At 37.8% G+C, this 3,832-nt stretch overlaps 1 long non-coding RNA gene across 1 annotated transcript; it reads left to right on the plus strand.

Moving 5' to 3' along the window:
* Positions 1 to 1,038: 1,038 nt before the first annotated feature.
* On the plus strand, positions 1,039 to 2,703 carry LOC140249711 (uncharacterized). Its single transcript, XR_011903062.1, has 3 exons — positions 1,039 to 1,089; positions 2,192 to 2,255; positions 2,639 to 2,703. It is a non-coding gene; the product is annotated as an uncharacterized lncRNA (long non-coding RNA).
* Positions 2,704 to 3,832: the final 1,129 nt, after the last annotated feature.

A 3,832-nucleotide genomic window follows, 5' to 3' on the forward strand; every position in this document is an offset into this window, starting at 1 on the left:
TCCAACCATCAACCCATTACCACCGTGCCCAGTAAATTGCTATGCCTATCCATTGCAATGGATGCTCTAGCTCCAACTTGCTTAGGAAATACTAAATTTTGCTGGGCAGTGATAATGTAAAATCATTGTGGATTACTTTTTAATTGTAACTGATGTGGCATTTGTCATTGACAATGACCCACATGTTCTGCATCAGAACTTTCTATAGTTTTTACTTTTATGAGAGAAGATTTTCAGTATCTTTTCCAGGTATTTTCCTTTTTCTTTATGTCCAAGTCTGATTAAATTCAGTTATTTTGCAACATTAAAATAGTAGGTAAAGCTTCTTTCCACTGTAAAAAGGTTCTTTCATTAGAGTAAATTGAAAGCCAGAATAATTTTTGTGTGCGTGTGTGTTTTCTTTTGATTTTTGCTTTCTATACGTAAGGGATGCACAGTAGGAGTGCATACGAAACCTAAAACAGAAAAAAAAAAATAAAAATAAAAATTAAAAAAAAAATCACTTAATATAGAGAGTAAGCACATCTATGTCAAAAATCTTTGATCTGAAGTGTTTTCTGTTTCCTGATCTGTCAGATATATCTTCAGTAACCTGAACAAAGACCATTCATCTCTTTGAACCTGTATTTCCCTGTCATTACAACTGGGCAATAGACTTTCCCTGCCCTACAAATACACTGGTAATATTTACACACTGCAGATTGGAGAGGTCAAGTGCTATATCAATGAAGACCATGCAAGTGCTTAAGAAAACGTACTTTGTATGTTTAGAATTACCGCCCAATTCCCACTACATAAAAGGAAAGTACACCTTGAATGCTTTACACTGCAGTTCGATTGGTTAATAACCCTGTATGGGAAATTGGTAATCACAGCCTGAACCTCTGATTAATCAGCTGAGGCAAGTGTCAGGGCAGCTGTGGGAGCACAGGTGAGAGTAATTTAGCTGTGCTCCCGGAAGGGATGGAGCTTGACTCCACCTCCTCTAGACCTCATTTAAGGGCTGACCACCACTAATGCAGCATCTCTTGGATATTGCTCCTCAGTGGAGATTGCCTCAGCATTTCCCAGCTAAAGGCATCCATATTGGTGAGTTTTTCCTTATAAATGACCTTTGGAATATCTGTTACCATCTTTGTATCATTCCACCTTGCAACCCCTCTGGGTAATTTTTTCATGGCCTATTTCTTTACTGAAAAACCTCTTCCCAAATGAAATAGCATTAAGTTAATATTTTCCACTTTGGTGTTGATAGTTACATTCAGTATCTAAAACTGAATCCTTTAGAAAAAGTAATAAAGAACTGTAGAAATATGTTGATGCTTTTTCATTTTATCTGGACATCAGTGTGTGCAGTGAACCTGAATTCTAAGGTGTTGTCAATACTGAGAAGACAGACTCTGATAATTCTGAGAGCATTCATCAAGGCACTCTCTGGAAATATTCTGTGTTCAGACTACCTATATGCAAATATATGCAGAAACTGCAACACCAAAATTGCTGATTCACTGAGAAACAAAAACAAAAGAAGGCAAGGTAAGTGGAAATACAGACAGTACATGACATGGACAGATTAGACATGTGACTGAAGTTCTACCATAGGTTTCCAGGCTAGATTAATCATTGTAGCATACATGATTCAAGTCCCTAGTACATTCCTCCAACTGGCAGTGGCTACCAGATCAGAGTGTGGTTTCTGAGTGTATATGATAAAATTTACCTACTGCTGACCAGTGTTTTTCTGAGCTGCCTTGTCACATCTGTGCTGCTAATTGTGTGATTCACTTTGGTTGCTCATTTCCAAATCTGCTGCATTAAAATGCCTTAATTTACAACGGAACAAGATAACAAGCCAATATAGAACCATGTCATTAATATAGTCTCACTAGCACTTGGTCATATTATAAGAAATTTAAGACTTATTCTAGACTGTAAAAACATGGTAGGCCAATTACTCTTCCCTTTAAAATACATTTAATAGAAAAGGACACAAGTAATCTGAAAAGCTAACTCTATTTTACAGATATTGGTATTACTTAAAAACGTGTAAAAATATTTTAAATAAACTGTTTCTAATTAATTGCAGTCAAAGAAGCCCCTCAGGCCAAAAATTTTCATAGGCATCTGCACTCATCACAAAACATTTGGGCTTTCACACTTAATGACCTCCTCCTGCTCCATCTCTTCACAGGTGCCCAGACACCCCTGAAAATGAGGTTGCATTTATCTACATAGGTGGATATTAATCTACTCAGGTACTGGCATACCTCAGTTTAAGTACTCATGTTTCTTTCATTACTATTTAGCTCATAATATTGCAGTTCACAGCGTTTTCTTACTGGTGCAAAATATTTTCAAACAGGGAAAGATCATGATCTATCAAAATCCTAAAATGGAACTTAGAATATAGTTGTAGCTTTGGTATACTGATACTAAGGAGCACATGAAAATAAATGAAAGTTTCTTGCATGTGGTCTGAATACCAGAGCCATCATCCTCCAGAAAGTACCAGTTATCAGTTGTTTTAGTTCTTGTTGGAATTAACCAAAATTGTTCTATTCATTTCTACAGAAAATGTTAACATTTTGAAAATGTTCTGGCTAAATTAACATGTTACTTAGCTGTTTCTCTTCTGCAGACCTCATTTTCTGAGTCTCAAGAAACACATCCCAGCCCTCAGAACCAGCTCCAACAACAGCCCAGCCTCAAGTTCTTTCCACAGCTGCCCACTTTCTTCACCTAATGACATGAAGTGCTTGGTCAGCTCTGGCTGCTCTATAGAACTGAAGCAAGGCTTGGATGTAAATTGATTCACAGAATGGAACACCTCTCCAATGAGGATAGGCTGAGAGAGCTGGGGCTTTTCAGCCTGTAGAAGAGAAGGCTGTGATGTGATGTGGTTGATGCTCCATTTACCCAGAGACCTTCAAGGCAAGGCTGGATAAGGCCCTGGGCAACCTGATCTAGCTGTGGTGTCCCTGTTCATTGCAGGGGAGTTGGACTAGATGGCTTTCAGAGGTCCTTTGACTCTAAGGATTCTGTGATTCTATATATGCGCTCAGCTACCAGATAAGTTATTAAAGCAACTGAAAAATGATGCAGTAAAGACTGGCATTGTGAAACAGTAAAAAATATTTCACACTTATCTGACCTAGTGGGTACATAGCTGAACTAAACATAGAAGTGACTTTTTCTTTTTTATTTAAAAGGAATATGTTCCTTGCCACTAGAACTTACTGGCATGTGGGAGATGCCAGCTACTGGAGATAAAAGACTTGATTAAGGGAGAAAAAGCAATGGGGTAAGTCCATGAAGCTATTCTGTTGAAAAATTTATTGAACATTTGTAAATTCAGGAGAGCCATGGGGTGGTGGAAATGCTGGCAGTGGTGGTGTTTTAGAGCTAGATCACACCAGGATATTGGGTAGTTTTTAAGGATAAGAACTGGGTCAGTGGTTTCCTACAGAAAGATCTATGTAAGGTTAAGACCTGGAATAAATGTGTGGGAAAACTATTATCCAATTACTTGTTCTCCCTGGCTACAGTGAGGAAATCCTGCAAAATTTCCCTCTCTTATGTACTGACACCATAGAGTCTGTGTCAACTCTAGCATTGCATGTAGTACGTGTGATACTGACAATTATTTACTTGCTCTTAGCCAGATCCCTCACATTGACAACAATAGGGTCTATTTATACAATTTAGAAATCTTTGCATGAGGACACCCAAGAGACCAATTGAAACTGTTTGAAAAGTATAGCGCTATATATATACAGTTTCAATAACCAAAACTGGCCTTGCTTGACTAAAAACAATTAGATTGTGCAATCAT

This window comes from Excalfactoria chinensis, chromosome 1 (genome assembly GCF_039878825.1).
Source record: "Excalfactoria chinensis isolate bCotChi1 chromosome 1, bCotChi1.hap2, whole genome shotgun sequence".
Lineage (NCBI taxonomy): Eukaryota > Metazoa > Chordata > Aves > Galliformes > Phasianidae > Excalfactoria > Excalfactoria chinensis.